Source organism: Gavialis gangeticus, unplaced genomic scaffold (assembly GCF_001723915.1).
Source record: "Gavialis gangeticus isolate Ggan-Ray unplaced genomic scaffold, GavGan_comp1, whole genome shotgun sequence".
Lineage (NCBI taxonomy): Eukaryota > Metazoa > Chordata > Crocodylia > Gavialidae > Gavialis > Gavialis gangeticus.
Window position 1 is genome coordinate 18,647,844 of NW_017729004.1, and position 21,339 is coordinate 18,669,182.

Genomic DNA, 21,339 nt, shown 5'->3' on the forward strand with positions numbered 1-21,339 from the left:
GGTGAAGAAAGGGAATCCCAAGTCCTCCAGTCATCTTTTGCCCTTTCAAACTCCCTGGGCCAGGTCACTGCCAGCCAGCCCGTCACATGGTTATATATGATGCAGAGATTTGTTTTTTACAGGATCATTCCACCTCCCCCAGCACTGTTTAGCCTGCATGAGAATCTAGACTTTAAATCACAAATGAAAATGGGGTTTCATTAATCACAATACTACCAGGCATCTCTGCAAGAGAGACTCTGGGGTGGGATTGTAGGAGCTGTGGGGAGTACAAATCTGTCCCTAGCAGTACTGTGTGGGCAGCTTGCAGTGACTGCAGGATTCCTGGTTCAGGTACTGTTTGCTCTGTCATTTTACAAGCATTAAATACAATCATGTGCATTGCATAATCCTTTGTCCTGAGATTGAGATGTATGTCACTTGAAAATGCAACCCAAATGAGTTATACTTGAGGGGCCTGATTGTTGGAAAGGAAAGGGGGCATCCCCTAAAATATGCATATACACCTGCTTTTGCTTCTGGTTCATTGGAAAACAACAGATTATATCGAGATTTGGGCGTTGGAATATTGTAAGGACACTGTTACCAACAAAGATGTTTGGAAGTTTGGGTACAAGAGCAGTTGCAATTAAAAGGCCTGCACATTCTTTTATTAATATTTATATTGCTACAGTGCCCGGGAGCTCTAGATAAGGATTAAGGACTCATTGTGCTAAGTGCTATGCAAACACAGAAAAAGAAAATTGTCTCTTTCTCAAATAACTTACAATTTAAGATGAGACAACAGATGAATATAGACAGATAGATCCATCTTTTCTTTGTTTCCTGCATGCAAAGAGAAAATGAGACAATTGTGGGTATGGATGGGGGCTTATTTTACAGGGTACATACATGAGGGCATTGTGGCAGGGCACCTCTGGGTGCCTGCTTGCAGCAGGATACCTGTGGTGCCTGCCACTTAAAGGGCCTGAGTAGGCAGCAGTGCAGTCTGCACGTGACTGCTGGGACAATCAAGAGTCACATAGTTAGCAGGAGGCTACCTGATTGGAAGAGGGGCCTAGCTGCTTGTACATAAGAGTAGGCCCTGAGTTGTAAAGACAGCAGTTGCTGCAAGCAGCCAGAGGCAGAACATTGCCTGGTTGGAGCTGCTGCTCAGGAACACCCAGGGGACAGGGTAGGAACTATAGGGATGGCAGGAGGTTCCTGGTCCTGGGGAATGACCTAAAACTACACCCTGCTGGGGTTGGATGGTGTGGTGGGGCTGCTTTCATCAGGGCAGCTTCCAGGAAATGCCACGTCTGTGCCTCCCCAGTGAAGGGTGAGTATGGGGCACCAGAAAGCATCAGCCCCCACTGCTTTGTGGGTTACCCTGTGGAGGGGAAAGTTTAGGGGAGCACACCACTGAGTGGGGCCTGAGGCAGGGCCCAGATAAGTCAACAGATGCATGAGGCCCAAGAGGGCATAATGCCCAGAAGGATCCAGGCATGTCAACAGACACCTGAACAGCCATAGGCTGACTTGGGGTGGGGCCGGTAAGTCGTCTGATGCCTGAGGCCCAGAGGCCCCAGTTAAAGGGGGAAAAGTAGCAGTTACCCGGTGGCCGTGTAGAGTAGGGGCTGAAGTCGGTCTGAAGGGATGCACATAAGCTGACAGGAGTAGCAACAGCTGGCAGCCATGTAGAGTAAGGTCTTAAGATGGCCTGAAGGACTGCACTCAAGCTGATTGGAGTAGCTGGAGTGGAGGCCCCAGTAAGGGGGCATGAGTTAAGGCCCAGGTATGTCCAAGGATGCCTGAGGCCTAGTTGGGCCAGAGGCCAGACTGGCCCAGTAAGGAGCCAGGGGAGTGATAGTGGAACTTGGATGCAACCTGTGAGGCATGGGAGATGGTATTAGGGGAGATTCGTGTAATAGGCCCTTGGCATTGGACTTTAAAATGGGCAGCTTCCTGCCTTAAAAGAAACAATTTGTTGTTTACATAAAGGCATGGCATGCGAGGTAGGCGGGCAGACTGCCCAGACAAGGAGGTGGGCCGGCATGGTGACCAGCCCCTATAGTTATCCTGTTACAGGCATACTACAGTAACAGAGTTTTCATGTAGAATACCTGTGATTGAATGGAGACCTCCTGTCGGTGGTCTTTTTTAGCTCCTGGCCATCTACTCACCTGACTTTCATTGCCTTCCTTAAATATAATCCTGAGGCCCAGTTATATCTCTTCATTGAAACTGACTACTTTATATCCTGGTTTAATGCAATCAGCAGTGAGCAACCAGGTCTGAGCTCTGCACTTCCCCAGGCTCTGTATGAGGGAAACAGGGGGCTTGCAAATGTGTAGTCATGGAAGAAAACAGCTATTTCCCACATTTGCATGTGAGTTAGTATGCCCAGGCATCCATGGAAACCATTTATATTTTGCCACATCCAAAGGTGAATTTGTGCTGGAGAAGTCTAGGATATTCCCAGCCAGATTCATTTACTATGAGTTTTCTGTCACCGTCTACATTGTTTCCCAGTATAGTACACATTTCACTTTGGTTTGTGCAAATTCCTCTCTTCAAAATTTTTTAAAACCAGAAGGGACTGTTATGATAATCTAGTTTGACTACTCAGTATAACTCGGGCCATAGGTTTTCAGCACGTCTTTCATCAAGCCCAGAATCTCTTGTTGTTTTAAGGGACAAAACCTCGACTCACAGACTTCCACTGATGAAGAATCCAAGCCATCTCGATGTATTCATACATATGCCCACACCCCTTTTTTGCAATAGAAGATCTGTAATTCTGCAAACTGGAATTGTTTTGTGAATTGAACCATGGTTTGGCATTCAGTCAAGAAGGTTTTTAGCTTGCATACAGAATTTGGATGCAGTTTTGGACTATTCCAATACATTTTTCACAGCAAATGTCATTTGGGGCCCATAGCTGAATCCCATTCAGTTCATTTGAAAGATTCCCAGTGATTAGGGTGCTCGCTGATGCATCCCTTTGGTGAGGGGTAGGGTCACTCCCTCAGCCAGTCAGCAGCAAGGTGTGAGGTCACCAGGCCCCTTGGCCAACTGGCAGCAAGGGGCAGGGCCAGCACAAAAAGGCCAACTCCCTCCCTTCCTGGATGGGGCTGTTCTTCCTAGCTGTGTACTGTCCAACCTCTAGGCACAGCCAATAGAATTACGAGGACAAATGACTGACATATATTTCCACCGGTGAACTGAAAAACAGGACTTCTTGCAGTCCGTTCCCCATTTAGAAACAGACAGGGGACAAAACTTTAAAAACAAGATAGTCCAGTGTAAAAGAGGACCAATGGCCACTCTACCATTGATTCCAAGTGGGACTGTGCCCTAAATCTGCTAGTGTATTAAATGAATGGGTTGGCTCACTGCCTTCAGTAATACTCATGGGAACAACACTCTTCCTCTGGATGTACAGATGCATGAGAATTGCCTGCTAGCAAGAAAAGTGAGACACAACCCCCCATGCCATTTAAATTGTTTGCTTTGTTTCTATATGGTGCATGCCCAAAACAATTTTGAAAGCTGCAAGAGAAACTGGAGAGTTTTTATTTATCTAATTTACTAGGCCAAAGTATTTCTATAGTACCAATAATGATGGTATCTAGGAGCCAGACATGAGAGTCAAAGTCAATTTTTTACTCCAAGTTGAATAAAGAAAAAGAAGTCACATATATTTATGGAAACTAAGTGACAACTCAGAGGGTTAAGGTGGGCCTGGGTTCTGCTTTTCTCAGTAGTGCTCTGGACTTAATATAGAGCCAGATTTACATTCTGCTTTCTATCTTTCTCTTCAGAGAAAACTCTCAGAAGAGTTGATTAGGAAGAACAAACTGAAGATTTTTCTGAACCGGGCTGAATAGTTCAAGCAGGTTTTGTTCTAGTTTCTCAGAGGCTATTGGTGCACAAGTTCAGGTGTATATCAGAGACTTGCCATCATGGCCATGGTGATTGGGAACATAATATTTGTTGCTGTTGCTGTTTTGTTTCTCGTGACATTCCTAAACCAGCCAAATCACAATGCAGCTGCAATGGCATAACAACGGTTTTGTCTGGTTTACTCACCAAACTCATATAAGCTATGTCAGCAACAGCAGTTTTTAGTAGAGTAAGCTGCCTCTACATTAGGAGGGCTTTGCCAGTCTAAAATTGTGATGATACACTGGGCCTAAGCGTAAGATGAATGTCTCATTTACTCATGTGCTCCATTCTGACTTTTCCTCAGTTCTCATGGATATTGCATGGGATATTTGCTCTCCTACTCTCACTAGCACACAAAATTGATGGTTGGTGTCGTTTAATTGTTTTTGGGGGGTTTGGGTTTAAAAATGAGGAATGGCTCCCCAGGAAAGTGAGGTGAATATTGGTATGTCTGGGCTGATATCCCTGCTAATGCCCTGATATTGCATTCAAATTGATGCCATGATCAGGTCTCTGTGTGGATATGCAATACTTTTCCTGACTGGCAGGTAGCAGGGGGAGTTATGTTTCGTGTGTTTGCTAAGTTCCTGCTGCCACCCTCGCCTCAATCGCTTTCTGAAGGCAATTCCCCTGGTTGGGCTCAGATGTCTGAAATTTGTTTTTGAGTCCCTATTATGTATTACCGGGTGAGAGCTGGCAATTATTTCTTCCTGCATGTGTACCTGTGTTTTATGAGCTTTAACAAACATGTGGTTGGGCTGCTGCTGTGCTTTGTAACTATTAGCCTTGTCTGGGGCTGGCTAACGGAAAACCAACAGAGTATAAATTAAAACAGACATTTACAGCGAGGAAAAGATATCATGAGGAAACTCAGGAAGAGAGCTGGTGGCTACATATTTTTCCACATCAAACTTACAGTATTTGGGAGAAAATAGAAAAGGAAACATTTTAACCAAAATTGTCTTTAAGAATTTTCTCCTTGGTCCCTGACAAGAGTTGTAGTTATGTTGTCTAGTGGCCCCATAGAGAGCATTGCAGTAGCAACGAGATACCTCTGGGACCTGTGGGACCTCCCGATATGCTAATAGGAGTAGGAAATATAAACTGCATTGCAGGCAGGACTGGGGAGAAAAGGCATTCCTCCATTGAGATTTGCAGGGGCAGACTTGATTTATTTATTTTGACTGATCACACAATTCCTCCAAATTCTTCTCCATTAAGCCAATTTCCTCCTGAGTCCAGAGCAGGGCAGGTAAATAAACATGGGGACTTACTGCACCTCATTTGGTCTACAGTAATTGTCCCTGTGCACACACTTGCCCCTGTCACTTTAGTGAGAGCTACATGGGACCACTTAGCCTGGAAACAGGGCTAAGTTACACCAGCGTAGCTTTCACTTACTGTGGGGAAGTCACAGGCATCTCCAGTACAACAGCCATGAAGAACTGGAAGAGCATTTCTGAATCGCTATGTTTTTGGTTTTCAGAAGAAAATGGAAAACTTTATTTTTTTTGGTTGTATTTAAGGAACAGCACATATTTTCTGTGTCCTTTCTTTTGGCTGAAACCCCAGTTTTCTTTTACTAGTAGTTTAGATGGAAAATTTTCATCTAAACCTACCAAGAACCCTACTTACAGGTAGTAGCACAGAATACGGTATCTTTGGTCAAGGCCACTGGCTTAAAAGGGTTTTGGCTGAGATAAACAAGCACGGATTCAGCACATCCCTGTAGCAATGTGGAAGGAGTCCTGGTGCTCCAGCTGCCAGCGTAAGCTGCCATAGCAGAAACCTATCCCAAGTCAATGGTGTAGATTAGAAGACCATCATGAGTAAATCAGGCCTGCCTTCCCTCATGATGGAGAAAGATAGTTAGCTGTGTTTAGTCTGAAGATAGGCAAGAGGCAGGGCAGGATGACACCATAGAGACAGACTCGTTCAGAGAGGCTTGAACTTTTATAGGCCAAGGCCTGCTTTGTCAGATACTTGGAAGAAGGCCGTTTCCTACAGAACCTCATAACTTTCTGAATGAGTTAGTCTATAAGGTGCAATTCTGCCTGGCCTTTTTTTCCTCAGGATGACTTTTTTTAATGGACTACCCCATCGGGTGCCAGAACATGTACCAGTAATGGTGCGTCTGGCATGCATTTTGTTAGCATAGCTAAGATGATTCATAGATTCATAGATTATAGAGTCAGAAGGGACCCAATGGATCATCGTGTCTGACCCCCTGCCCCTGGCAGGAAAGAGGACCGAGGTCAGACGACCCCAGTCAGGTGACTATCAAACCTCCTCTTGAAGACCTCCAAGTTAGGTGACAGCACCACTTCTCTTGGCAGCCCATTCCAGACTCTGGCCGCCTTTACTGTAAAAATTTTCTTCCTAATGTCTGTGTCACAGAGCACTTAGGTGTCCTGTTCCTTTTAAAGAGGAGAAGCTGCTAGGGAAGGAGCCTGTCACAGAGCACTTTAGGTGCCTGCTCTTTTTAAAGAGGGGAAACGGCTAGGGAAAGAGGCCTAGCAGTGAGTGAGGAGCCCCAGCTGCTGGTTGCCAGGGCAACCTGCATTAGCTAGTGGCCCACACCTGCCAGCGGTCAGCTGGCCAGAAGGGGCAGGGCCTGGCTCACATTTAAACCCCAGGGCTGAGGCCAGGCTGCTGGCAGCCAGGGGGGAAGGAATTCTGCCTGTGCAAGCAAAGGGGGAGAGGCCTGACTGTGGTGGGATGGAGTATTCCCCAGTAGGGTTTGAATGATTTTATAGCTGGGCAGCTTGAATTTATGTTATAGCCCAGGGGCTTGTGTTTTGTTTGCTGTTTAAAACTGGTAGCTTGGGTGAGGCTATTAGGGGATGGAGGAGGCCTCATAGGGGACCCATGGCAGCATGGGCACAGCATTTGGGGGTGCACTGACCCTGGTGCCAGAGAGGGTGCAGCACTTGGGGGTGTGCTGACCCCGGAATGAGACAGGGCTGCGGAGGGCCTGAGGAGGACAAGGGAACCAAATTATAACAAGGCCCAGGCTGAACGTTGGTTCTATCTGTGAAGCTTGGGGTGTGGTAAAGGGGTGGTTGGAGGTACATGTAGCCCACAAGGCTAGGGTGCCCTGAAACACCCATTACAGAATGGGACCCACAAAGGGGTCCGGGGGTCCGTGGGGTCAGAGATTACACCAAGCCATGTCCAAGACGATGTGAAGGCAGCCTCCCTATCATATATTTTATCATCAAAGATGTGGCGAGGGAGAACTGAGGATGCCCTTTGGGTCAATTTGGCATGGGAAAAGGGGGCCTTGGGGAGATCGTGGCCCTCCAGCAGGACCCTGTGCTGTGACAGTCTAACCTAAATCTACTCTCCATTAGTTTGCACCCATTATTTCTAGGTCTTGTTTTTTGTATTTCATCCTTATAATTCTAGGCAGCTGCTGTCTACAGAGTAGCTGCCACATTGTGAGGCAGAGTAGATGGTACAGAAATGATCCTGTGCCTTCTCTTTCTTATGACTTTGGTCAGTCAAGGTACTTCCTTTCTTTGTGCCTCTATTTTCCCTCTGACCTTTTGCTTGACTTAGTCTGTTCCAAAGTTCAGAGAAAAAAGGGAGTTATAAATCTCTGATCTCAAAATTGGATCAGTAAAAAAAAAAAAGTGGGGAGAACAATGCCAAAAACGTAAAAGGCAGGAGGGGAAGTCTACTACTTCAGCTCAGACTGTTTTTGATGCAGAGGTCACCTCTTACTATTATTGGTTTGTAAAGTGCCTGGCACAGTGTATCCCTTGGGTCCATCTTGTTTAAGACAGAATAAAGCAGAATAAATGCTAGAATAAAGTGAAATGATTTATAATAGTGCAGACCTGTAACTTTCTCAGGCTTTGTTGTCTCCTTTGAAACAGTAATTCTGGAATCTTATAAAAATAAGCATCCCACTGACATCCAGTAGCCCCACACCACTCGTGCCCTGATCCTGGGGTCAGATCCATGTGAGCAACCCCCATCTGTGCAGGGGGTCCACACAGATAGAGCAAGGGTCCATTCTAGCAGATCCAATTGCCAGATCAGAGTTTCAAGAGGGGACACGTGTGTAGCAAATCATGATGTCAGCACTCAGGAGGGTTTGGCTAACATGGATTATGTTGCTGCTAAAACCTCTTGATGGAATTAAACCTCATAATCTGAGGTTTGAAAGCACAGATGTATCATTGTTAAAAATGACAACTGACTTAGTTTTTATGTTTAGCTTAATTCTAGGGATCATTAACAAACTTGGTACACTGAAGTAGTAGGCTTCCGCTCCTGCTTTTTATATTTTTTTGGCATTCTTTCCCCCTCCCTTCCATTTTTTTTACTGATCTCAGAATGAGATCAGAGATTTATAACCCCTCCCCCTTTTCTCTTAACTATAGAACAGATTAATTTTCCTGACTTAAACCTACAAGAAATGCTTGGTTTTTCCCCCCCTCCAATAGGTAAAGATTAATCTAGTTTTTTTATGTCAATGAATGTTTTAGTTGTCTCAATGCTATTAAGTAAGACTTTCAAGATATTTTACTATTTGAGGTTGAAAAGTATGCTTGTCTGGGTAAATTTTGCCTATGCTTTGTTCCTTTGTCTAACTAAATCAATAAGCTGATGTGTGACCCAGGGATAATGATTGTGTTTCATATCAGCAAGATCTTCAAAGAAACATGTAAACTGTAGGCTACAAAACTGTTCTGAAATATTCACAGGAATATTCCACATCAGGAAATAAATACAAACCATCATTGAATATGTATATATCTTGAACACAGAAATCATTTGTTTCTGAAAGAACAAATTGCTGGGAAGTCTAAAAGATAGGTTAGACTAGGACTCCTGCACAGATTCTGGGGGAGTGATTAACATTCCCACAACTGTATGGTGTAGGCAAGCTTTTTAATTAAGACATATTGGTTTGCTAGGGTGCCTTCTCTTCTAAGCAGCAGATCTGTCAAATTATAGTAGATTATAAAGGAGTCTTCCATGAATAACAATTCCCACTTTTCTAAAGGAAGGCTCACTCAAGCTTTATAGTAATTCTTCACTTTATTCTGATATTACCGCCTCACTTTATGAGCCAAGTATCTTTGTATTTTGATGGGGCTCAGTATTATGCTGATTGAAATCAACGGCAAACTTTCCAATGATTATTGTGTGAGCAGTGCTGGGCCCAAAATGTATTTCCTTCAGAGCTAGAAGTCATTTATTGTGCCCTTTCAATGTATAACTACCTAATTTATTCAGTGGAACTTCAGGTCTGTGAGCACTTGTCTACAGTCCCAAGTTCCAGAAGCAGGATATTTATATTCTAGTCCATAATGTATGTAGTTCTTGGCTGTTTAATGGGAAAAATCATGTTCCAAACAATCTGGAAAGGCCCTAAAAGAAATTGGACCACTATGCTATTTGTACGTGAAGCGGGCAAGCTGGAGAGAAGACATGCAAAGGGGTCTTTGTGCCCCCTGCATGTTAAGAGCAATGTTGTGTCTATGGCAGCAGACAGGAGATATTGGATGGTAGGTGGGTGGCAGCCATTTCTCAACCCTCCCCCAGCTTGCTACCTTGCCTTCACTGTGGGGGAGTCCTGGGGCTACAGTCTGACCCCACAACCTCACAGTATTTTTGTTATTACTAAAATAAATGGCTGAACCTTAACCAGAGGCTGCAGCTATGAATAACTATCCCATACAAACAGTGTAAGAAGGAGTCGTATGTGACTGGATACAGGGCACGTTAGGGGTGATATGACAGGGAAAGTTGGGGGTGGCAATGTGACTGTAGTCCTTCAGGCACTCCTAGAGTTGTACAAAGGTGCATATTTTTATTTTTCAAGTGTTCAGTAACTTAGCTGAAAACATGTGACTTATCTTTTGGGGCAAGCTGGACTCCTTTTAAATTGTCCCCAACTCCTTGAAAGGATGAGCACTTTCCTTTGTTTTCATGCAGCATACTAATGGGATGTTGCATAATCTAATTGTCTGAGAGATGGTATGTGGGTCCATCATTTACATTTTGCATGCAGCTGTTGTCCCTGATGCTTATTTTTTTGGGAACACTGTTAATAATGAAAAGCATCTTTAATGCGAACAGAGCTGGGGGGGTGGGGATGCTATAAACCTTCAGGTCTCTGCTCCCTTAGCTTGCCATTATAGCTGAGGGATAGACATGAGTGCCCCTGAGAATTGAGCAAGAACATAATTTGGTCCTATGTAAATCCTCATCTGTAAGAATTTACAAGTGATGAATCAGGTGCTAGTCATGAAAAGACCAAAGAGCAAGCACAGCACCTATCAGATATTCTGCAAGAGTTCACATAAAGTACAGTTGTGATGCCTGTCTGCTAGGAATGAGTCTGCCTTCTGTTCATCTCCTACAGATCACCACTCTACTGTCATGGGCAGATTGGGCCCAAATTCAACCAATAAGCTAGAGGTAAGACATCCTTAGCTGTGCTTTTTAAACAATTCACTATCTGACTCACAACTGGGAGGATCTCCACACCCCCAGGGAGACTGGGTGTGTCTAAGATTAAGTATGGGTTGTTTCAGCCGGAAGTCTGAGAGGTAGTGTCCAGCACACACAGGCAGCCCAGGTAAAGTTGCTCTGCCAGTGCCTGGTATCAGGAGGGAGGGAATGCTCCTGTCTACAGAAAAACATAGGAAAAAAAACTGGCCTTCAGATTGTAGGAGAGAGTCATAGGGGTGAGCGGGAAAGCGGAAAATAAAGAAAAAGCCCCATGAAAACTGAAGCAGGAAGGAGAGACAGCCATATCTCAGCATAGCAATGGAGCCTGCAGTTCTGTTTGGACTAGCTAAAAATCATGTGTAGGTGTTTGCACTGCTTATACCATGCATATTGTGACATCCTTCAAAGGATCTCGTGGCACCCCAGGTGGTACAGTATTCTAGTTGATACTGGTTGATATGGGTCTTGATAAATGCAAAGTGGGAAGGAAAACAAAGGCACAGGATGGTACTGTGCCTTGAAAAGAGTCAGACAAAGGGTCAGTGATAGATGTAGGAAGAGAAACCAGGCATTCAGACTCCCGAACTAGGATGCTGATGATCACAGGAACGTGCAACTGTTCTTCCTAACCCCATTCAGTTCACTTGCACTCATGCTGTCATGCAGTGCTTTGATTGCAGGTGATGTATAAACCCAAATAATAGGCAGTTGTCATTGATTTACTTTTAGTCAATTCCTAGACACCTTGGCATTAACACTCTGTTTTGTAAAACTACCTCTTCTCCTGGCAAGTAGTGTTAATATTTGGCAGTGAAATGGGCACTTTAATGGCATTGTGTTAATACCTGACAATATCCTTTTCAAATCTGTGTGTGTTAAATGAATTGCACGTTTGGATGCACATAACTTAAAAAAAAAACAATGGCAAAATGTAACTGGTGTAATAAAACATAATAGGATTGTTATTTCCTGCAGAACTATTTTACTTGCAGCAGGTGTTTTCCTTGAAATTTGCTTAAAGACTAAAATATTTTTTCCTCATTATTTTCTAGTATTATACAAAGTGTTCTAACAGGGTCTGGAAGTTGTGTACTGTGTTAACAATACATAATTTAGCAAATATATGCCCATATTGATGCTGAAGTCAATACTTGAGATTGCACAACCGTTCTGTATTCTTATTATACTGTAAGTACAGTTTCAAACATAATAGGATTTATTCATAGCATATTTACTCCACTGATGTGAGCATAAGTATGTAAATGTCTAAAGCTTAGACTGAGAATTGCCTACTGATGCTTTCAAGTCATGCAGCATTCTCTGCACTCTAAATGCAGGCTGACAGCAGAAAAAGCAGAACCATACTTCCAAGGAAAAGTATTACAGAAGGATCAAGCTTGCATATCATTACCTTTCCAGTGAATTATAGTACCAAATGACAGTGGGCACCCAGTTGTAGTTTTCACTACTATTTCTTTAATTGAGCAACTATGTAGAGTAAGAATGAATGTTTCCGATTTGGCAGAGTCCCATCAAAAAGTGCTCTGAAGAGAGCAAGCCCCATTTTTACAAGATACAAATTGAATGTTTGTTTCAAATAACTTTGTACTGAAAGAAACATTATTAAAGGGCTTTAATTTTGTTTGCAGGTTAAGAAGGCACAACAGACTGCCCTGTGGAGGTAGTCAGGAAAATATTCTTTCTTTCTGAAATAAGTTGGGACAGAACCTCAGCTGGAGTAAATTGGCCTAACTCCACAGACTTTAGCTGTTAAGGTCTGTCCTCATCAGTAGGAGTTAAAGTAGGACACAGTTTTAAAAGGTGAGTGCATAATTATATTTCTGTAGCTGTTAGCCTTTTTCTAGTTGAAAATATCAAGAAAAAAGAGGTACCATAAAAAATTGCTCATGAAGCAGTGCTGAAGGAAAATTAGAGCAAAAGAGAATAATAAAAGCTCTTTATCCTGGGCCCCAGGTCTAAGCAAATATGTAAGTAATTATCTTTTGCTCCATACACACTTTAATTCGCACCTTTCTACCTATTTACTGCTTCAGGGCTATATATTTCTTTAAAAAAAATGAATCAATTGCCCATAAAAGGTGCCTGATTGTCAACAACTGTCAATACTGACAAGTGCAGGGTACTGCACCTAGGGAGGAAGAACCAGCACCATACCTACAGGCTGGGGAACTCCCTTCTTGTCAGCACAGAGGCAGAAAAGGCTCTTGGAGTCATTATAGACTCCAAGATGAACATGGGCTGCCAATGTGGGAATGCAGTCAGGAAGGCTAACCATACCTTGTTGTGCATCCACAGATGCATCACGAGCAGGTCCCAGGAGGTGATCCTCCCCCTCTGTGACCTTGGTCAGGCCACAGCTGGAGTACTGCATCCAGTTCTGGGTGCCGCACTTCAAGAGGGATGTAGACAACATGGAGAGGGTCCAGAGGAGGGCCACTTGCATGGTCAGGGGACAGCAGGGCAGCTCCTATGAGGATAGGTTACGGGACCTGAACCTGTTCAGCCTCCACAAGAGAAGGCTGAGAGGGGATCTGGTAGCCATCTATAAACTGGCCAAGGTAGACCAGCAGGCAATGGGAAAGTCCCTGTTCCCCTGAGCACTACTGGGAGCAACAAAGAATAGCAGCCGTAAGTTGACGGAGAGTAGATTCAGGCTAAATATCAGAAGGTGCTACTTCACAGTCAGGGTGGCTAGGATCTGGAACCAACTTCCAAAGGAAGTGGTGCTCGCTCCTACCCCAGGGGCCTTCAGAAGGAAGCTAGACAGACACCTTGCTGGGGTCGTTTGACCCCAGCATCCTTTCCTGCCCATGGCAGGGGGTTGGACTTGATCTGCTCAGGTCCATTCTGACCCTACCAACTATGAAACCATGAAATCCTTTGGTTACTCAGTAAACAGGCACTGAAAAGCCTGGGAAACATCCAAACAATTTGCCTCTGCTGCATCTGGAATGGGCCACCTTTAGTAACAGCATACATCTGCATTGGCATCAATGCAGCCAAAATGAAGGCTGAGAGGAGATACGATTGGTGTCCACACTACACTAGGGTGGGAAAGATAGACACCTTAGCTAATTAAGTTAAAGAACCATGTGGGCACAAGAATTAATAGGTACAACAGCTCATGAATAAATTTAGGGTGGAAATTCTAGTACAGTTCTTGAACAGCCTTCCAGTGCACATAGTAGGAACAAGAACCATAATTAGTTAACTTGGACCTTGGTCAGGTTAGGAAAGGATTTTATGATGTGTGATAGGCTGGACTTGATAACTTGGGAGAGGGTTGTCCAAATGGCAGCCTGCAAATGGTTAAATCATGGTGGTGTGGTGTTTACTCCTTTGCTACTGGTGCTGACAGTTCTGGTAAGAACCCCCCCCAGGCTGGATGCCCCCAACTTAAGAAATCCCTTGCAGTCCTATGTGCCTATGTTTAACCACAATTTAGCTCTTAATCTCCTTGTTGTGCTGCTGCCTCTGCTTGGAGAGTCACCTTCTTCCAATTTCTTCTTAAACCTAACTCCTCCCATCTTTCCATCATTCATGATGTCTGCACCTGCCACCTGTGGTGGGTTCCAGTGTTTAGTCTTGAGCTTGTATCAGTTAAACCAGGGGTGGGCAAAATACAGCCCACAGGCCAGATCCGGCCTGCCAAGTGATTCTGTCTGGCCCACGTGGGCTGCCTGAGCCATGGTGCATGTGGCTGGTCCCATTGCCTCCAGGCACAGAGGTGCTCGGGCAGATGGGATAGGGTCATTGGCAGGCGGGGAGCAGCATCTTGGGGTGGGGCAGGTGGGGCTGGGATTGTGAGGTGATGACAACACAAGGCCAGGGCCCAGGGCAGAGCCACAATCCACTCCCTGCATGTGCCTGTGATGGGTGCCAGTTTTGCAGGGCAGGGGCAGATGAGCAGATCGTGACTCTCCCCTGGGCCCCAGCTCCACACTGTCATGCTCCACAATTCTGGCCCCAGCCCTGCCCATCTATTCTGCTCCCGGTTGTCTCTCCTGGCCCACCTGCTGTCCCCATCCCATTCTCTTTGCTGAGTGCACCCTGCCCAAGGGGGTCCCAAGCCAGTCTTCATGGAGACCCTGTCCACCTGCTCCATCTGACGCCCCCCACAGTAGGTGTAGGGCAGATGGGCCTGGGACCAGATAAGATAAATTGGCATCTCACTGAGCCATCCCTTGTCCTCTGCCACCATGCTGAGTAGTATAAATAGCTGTGACAGGGTCAAGGCTCGCTCAGCACCTCCTCCCCTTCTCCTTCCCGTTCCCCAGCCCTCTGGCCCTCACAAGCTCACCAGAACTCCTTAAGTGGCCCTCCAGCCAAAGTAATTGCCCACCCCTGAATTAGGCCTCTCTCCAATCAAAAGTTGCTTGGGCAGGGAGAACATCATTGTATTTACAAAGTACAGGGTAAATTTACAGTACCATGTGTGTTTTACAATATTAAAATTAAGGGGTCAAATCCTCAGTTGGTGTAAATTAGCTTAGATTTATTAGCTTTAGTGGACCAAACTGATGCCTTTTGATATCCTGGGTACAAAATCTGCAGAAACATGATGCTTATACCCCGTGAAGGCCAATGGCAACATGCTTCTCATAATCTTGCCTACAAGAATCCACCAGAATCTTAATACTAAATTGTCAAGTACTGAAAGAAAAGGCAACAACTTAAAACTTAAAAAATAAGGTCTTTTTAATTAAAGGCTTTAAACAGCAAGAAGGCATCTATGTACCTTTCCCTTATCTCTCAGATAAAGACCTCTTGGGGTAAGCTTGGCAAATCCTTATCTGACTGATAAAAGACCACTATGATGGACCTTATCGCTTAATTAAATCCTAGTACTATGTACAATGAAGTCAATAATTTGTTATACAAGATAGCGCTTCAAATTCTGTATTGGACAATGCATCTCTATTGGTTCTCTGTACTGCAGCATGGTGTAATGGGTCATGTTTCATAACCTGTTCTTAGGCAGGAAGGAACTCATTATAAGCAAGTTGCCCATCTTAACATGGCTAGTTTGTGATAAATTAATCAGCTGGATATACCAAACAAAATGTCCAAGGGAGAAACTCATTCACGATGTGAAGGGCCTGATCTTGTCAGAAGGCAGGGTAGTTTTGCAGCTTATAGGCTAACTAAATCATAGATGCATAAGCTTTCATAAACAGCGGGTTACTTCAGAAAGTCACTGCTTATGGTAGCTTATGCATCTATGATTTAGTTAGCTTAAAAATGGAAAGATCTCCTGCCTTCTGGCTGACTTCAGACTTAACATGGCAAACTACCTCTCTCTGATCTTGTCGCCTATGTATGTAAGGAAGGCAGTGCGTGTTCTGCATACGTAAAGTTTTTAGGCCTTGGCACAAACAAAATGCAGATGCTGTTCACCAGTGCAGTGTAAAAATGAACACAACACAAATCCTTTAAAAAAACATTGAAATCAATGGGGCATGCACAGCCAATTAGAAAGCAGATCCCAGAATGTGATCCCTGACTGTTCTTTGGTACTTACTTGGGTTCATATCAGTGACCACGTTAACTTCAGTGAACCCCTGTGTGAAATGGGAAGTAGGCCAATAATGTTGGGTAAGTATTATAGACATCAAGTACCATACCAGTGAACTCCTTTTTTTTTTTTTAAATCAGTTTTCCATGACCACCAAAACTAATCCCAAATTACCCTTTTTTTTTTTGTCCAAACAAGTGTGTTTAGCAGAAAGTTTTTTAATAATTGCCATACTTCATTTTAATTGCTTGATGTGTACTAGCATATTCATTTATTATTCATGCACATGTACAAAACATAACGTTGTATAAGCCAGTCACTACACTTTTTTTTTTAGAGGGACATGATTGCATCTTACAATGCACAGATAAATCTTACAAGGTGCTTGGGAGCTCAGCCAACCAAGAAAAACAGACAACATAAAAGGCTGATATTTACCCCAATTCTTTAATGAATAGTTTATTTACTGCTCTGTCATTGTATACTACCAAATGAAACTCTCATACAACAGCCAAGATAACTTTGTACCTGCTACTGATTTCCCTCTTGCAAACCACCTTTCAGCTAACTTTTAATCAAACAAGTTACAACATACAGAATAGGTGACAACAGGTATAGAATAAAAGCCCCCTACAGCCTGTAGCTGCTACTCCACCCTGTGAAAACCTAGACTTTTAGAAAGCAAGTCCCTAAGACCTATTACTGGCTGTAACAGTTTGTGACATCTACTATGGATAGTACAGCAAGATTACTTATGTAGGTGCTCAGACACCATGGCAACCAATGCTGTATTATCACCTAGAGTTGCACGGCATTCTCACTGAAGTCAGTGGTTTCTTTGAGATGTACTATAATTTATTGCAGTGGGGGGCCAACCTTTTTAGTAGGTGTGCCAAAAATTAAGCCCTGTGGTCTACCAAATATCACTCTGATCCCCTTCCCCTGCCGGATCTTTTGCTTTGCTTTTGGCTCCCTGCTCTGTGCTCCCTGCCCAATGAGCAGGGGGTTGGACTCGCTGACCTCCTGAGGTCCCTTCCAACCCTAATAATTTTCTATGATTCTACCACTCTTCTTTCTGCTCTCCCTATCTGTTCTGATGCTGTGCTTTCTGCTCTATGCCCTATGTGCTTCTGTGATGCCTGCCCCTTCCTTGATCTGCTGTATGCCACACAGAGGTTTTCTGTAGCACATGTGCAGCAAGTTGGCCATCTCTGATATATTTATTTTTGTCTGGCAATATATTTAGAACAGTGTAAGAATGAAAATAAAGATAATCCCTTATCACAGATGACTTCAGTAAAGGATCAGTCAGGCCCCTTGCTAGATAGACCATGGAGCAACAGTCAGATGTTAGAGCTAGATCTGTGTCAAACTCAAAACAAACTCTCTCTTTCTAGATCCCAAGCTGCCTAGGGACCAAACCGTCCACTGGTATTGAGCTGGAAAAGCCACAAGGTTGCTTTAACCTATGCCAGCTGGAACAGTCCCGCTTTGAGATCATTCCATAGGCCTGGAATGGTTGGAGTTTGATATGTGCTGGCCACCATCATGTCTCCATCAATCTACCCCAGGGGAGCAAGGGAACGGGTAACATAACGTATGTTCAGGGAATCGGCAGCTGTGTTCATTGAGAATAGGTCAGGTATGTGTGTGCTGCTAGAGTGGTGCAAAGGGGGTTTCCTTGAGGCTAAAGAGCTCTAGCCCTTGGATTTCAAGGCCTAGTATTTCTGTTAAATTACGCTCCTAGATACGCGTTCTCTTGCCCCTGAGGGACCTGTGCGTCCCTAAGTCTTGCATACTTGGCAAGATTCGCCCTATACACCTGCCAAATACGAAGAGTACCACATAATAATTTAAACCAGAAATTCATGCTGAGCCAAATTCATCCTAGTGAAGCCAGCCCAGTTCCACGAAAGAAGAATTTGGCTTGGCAAGTTATGTTTTCCTTAAACCTTGGGGCATTCACAGCATAAATTATAGCAGAACTAACTTGTTGTTGTGTGCACTGTGGTAGTGCCTAAAGGCTTCCATCAAGACAGCAGCCCCATTTAACAAGGTGTGGTACAACTATTAGCTCTCATTTAAGAGCTTATATATGGAGGCAGATAGTTCTGTGCCTGTGCAGAATCCCACTGAATTCAGAGAGGCTCCACTTACTTATAGGGTTATCTATAAGGATCAGGAACAGTCACAGAGGCAGTGGTTGCTCAGAGGAATTTAAGACCAAAATAAGATGCAACAAGTGGATAGCAGGCAAGAAGCAAGATAAAATGCAACCAATGGATTAACAAGAAATAAAGGTGATGGTGGGAAATAGGATGTAGATTATGGTGCTAAAAGGAGTAAATATATAGGTGGGTGCTGTACAGCATGTCTTTTTTCAGATTCTGTCTCTCAGGTTTTTGTCTTATTTAATTTATCCTCTACCCATTTCCTTTTAAGCCTCTTGTTATTCCCTTTCTTAAATAAACATAATTGTTTATTTTTAATCTCTTTCCCAGAATGGTAAGAGAATAAAAGGAAATGTAGTTACATAAAATGTTTCTTTAATACGTCTATATAACTTTTATTGGGTACAGTCCCCACACCTACAGACTGTAGTCAGTGACTCCCATTGATGTCAGGAGGCATTGAATGAGACCCATAGGCCCTTGTGTATGAACTATCTTGCTCATCTTGTTAGATAAACCCAGCATTTGTCATCAGGTACAACAGATCACTTACTTGGTCACATGGCACTGTCATAGCAGACAAAGATCTCTTGTTTTACTTTCAAACTTGGAAGGGTTTGTCTTGAGCTGCAATAAAGCTGAGTAGAAGACAGTGGCTCAGATCAGGCACCATTTTGAGAGGGATTAAAGGCTTCTGATTTAAGAGTTGATGAATTGGATCTAATTGGGAAGTATCAATCTAGCCTGGGAAGATTAGAGGCCAAAGCCTCATGTTTTCTCGGACAGACTAGGTGGGTACTGAAATACAAGTTCATGAAGGAAGGAGCAAGAATATGTCTCGGCATAATGGTTTTTTCTTAGACTGTTGGTATTCATTTTTTGTTTAAAAAATTTTTTTTACTAAATTTTTAAAAATGTTTTCTGGTAATTATTCATTAATCTTTTTTTTTAAATGTCACTACTTTTATGATTATCAGTATTTAGTGCACAAAGTTTGTTAGATTTTTTTTCCCCATTAATTTGAGGTTAGTGTCATTAACCACCTGAAAGTAATGTGGTGGCTAATACAATATTATGACTGCTCTACCAATCATCTTTGATTCTTTAGTTCCTACAAAACTAAGACAAGAAAAAATACTGAGGAGTATTGTAGTAATTGTGAGTTTCATACCTAGCTGGCTTATACATAACATTTTTCATCTGTAGGACTCAAAGCAGTTTACAGAGGAGGTCACTATCATTAAAACCCCTTTTATAGAAGGGGAATCAGAGGCACTGAGAGTAGCTCCTGGTTACAAGCATATCATGGAAACTGTTTTTTCTAAATTCCACTTCAGTGGGCTATTTACTACACCATACTGCTTCCCTGAGTTGTGATTAAAAGGTCTGCCCAGCAGCACATCACACTACCATGGTTAAAGCACACCAGTTTCTATAGCTGTTTACTGGCTACTACTTATCTGGCTGCCTCTTACTCTCATGCATGAATGGCATAGTCCTTTAGAGAGAGACTGACTTGGGGCAGCTGTCAGCACAAATCAAACTCATGTCACTGGAGTTGTAAAAAGATGGCTGTACCTCTGTTAGCATAACTCACATTTTAAGTTAATCTTAACGAAACATAGTCTGCCATTTTCCTTGGCAGTGATGCCACTATATGGAGGAAGAGAACATTACTAAAAATGTAAGAAAAGGGCAAGAAACAGGCAAGGTCAATGAGGTCAAGAAATTCTTCTAAATTAATCATGACATTTCAAAGACATTTGGGGACCGGAGTCTGAAGAAATCTTTGTAAAGAATAGATATAGAACCTCTATAGTACTTGGATATCAAGGAGCAATGAACCCAAACTTTCTAAAGGAAGGCTTTCAGGTAAAAGTGAATAGTACCACTGTAGCAGTCTGTCTCCATTTTTAAATGCAAATTCTTTGGTAACGTACACTTGTACTGTTAGAAGGAGATGCAAGCACCTGTTGTGACAAAACTCAAGATGACCAAAGCTATGGCCAGAGTCTGTTGTCAGCACTTCAAAAATAAATAACACAAACTTGATGCCATAAGGTGCACATATTTAGAATGAGTACAGAACAGGATAAAAAATAATACTGAAAATATTGTCATGTTATCATATATAGCTGAATCCTATGTCCTCACTTGGAATACTGTTTCCATTGAGCGCTAGGAGGGAGAGGGAGGGTGACTGATCCACAGCGTAGCTCATTTTGATGCCCTGAGTAGGTGGCCTTTGGGAAATGCCACTCCTTTTTTTTTCCTCTCCAGTCGCGGAGCTGAGCCCAAGGATGAGGCTCTGAGCCCATGGGTGTCTTCAAGCCATACAAAGGCAGAGGTGGGCAGTAATGCCATCATCTTGAGCTGTGAGCAGCACCTCCTTTGGGTGATTTCCTGCCAACAGCCTCTACAAGAGCTTTGCCACTTTTTTATTTTCTAAGTTTGAGCCTGGGGCAGGGGGGCGACTGAACCAGGAGATTTCCACATTTTCTACTGAGGAGCTTTAGAAATGATCCCCGAAAGTTCACTTCTTCTATTTTTATTTATTTTTGCTCTAAACATTTCACCAGATTGCAAGTCATCCTTGTGCATGGGGCCCTGCTATGTACAGCAACTAGCACCTGGAGGGAGGCTTATGAGCTTGCCAGCCCAGGCACTACTGGGGGGCATTTGTATTGCCGCACTGAGTGCGGTCACTAATTTTGCCCACCAGGGACCACGAATAGCTCGGAGTGGCTGCAAACGTGGCTGGCAGCATTCACTGGCTGCTTTATAACTTCTGCCTATAGCCAGACTTGGAGTTTGCTACAGACAGAGCTGACAGAGAATGTGCTCTCCTCTGCTCCGCCCTGCACTGAACCCTTTCACCCTTCCCAGGGGCCAGCAAAGGCTACTATCACCCATTTCCCCTCAAGACCTGGCTTTGCCCACTCTGCGCATGCGCATCGAAGCCTGGGCCTGCCTTCAAGTAACCCGCACTCAGTGCAGGCGCAATGTAGCCAGCAGGCTCTGACTTCCCGCGCCTGCGCACGATGGACAGTCTTGGCGCTTGCGCACATCCCGCCGGTGTGACGTCAGCGGGCCACCTTGTTTAGGGAGCCAATCAGCGGCGCAGCCTTTCTCCCTCCTTCCCCTCCCCCCCAGCGGGAGGGGCCGGTCCTCCACGATCCCGTGATGCAGCGCGGCGGCGAGCCCCAGCAGTCGGCGGCGGCGCCCGCCATGTTG